Source organism: Brassica oleracea, chromosome C8, assembly GCF_000695525.1.
Source record: "Brassica oleracea var. oleracea cultivar TO1000 chromosome C8, BOL, whole genome shotgun sequence".
Lineage (NCBI taxonomy): Eukaryota > Viridiplantae > Streptophyta > Magnoliopsida > Brassicales > Brassicaceae > Brassica > Brassica oleracea.
This window is the reverse complement of record NC_027755.1, coordinates 20,691,642-20,691,961: the sequence shown is the minus strand read 5'-3', so window position 1 is coordinate 20,691,961 and position 320 is coordinate 20,691,642.

Below are 320 nucleotides of genomic sequence, written 5' to 3'. Positions count from 1 at the left end.
CTTGCATTGCTCAACTCAAAGACGGGTATATCAAAGGTGACCGGACCAAACATATTCTACCCAAGTTCTTCTTTACCGATGAGTTGCAGAAAGCTGGAGAGGTCAACGTCCTTCAGATCCGGTCTAGTGAAAACTCAGCCGACCTCTTCACCAAATCATTTCCCTCTTGCACATTCAGGAAGTTCACGCAACAAGATTGGCACGCGTAGACTCAAGGACCTTCAGTGATGTCCAAATCAGGGGGAGTAATGTGTGTTGTACTCTTTTTCCTTTCTCTGGTTTCCCTTTTTACCACATTGGGTTTTGGGTTTTCCGGGAGA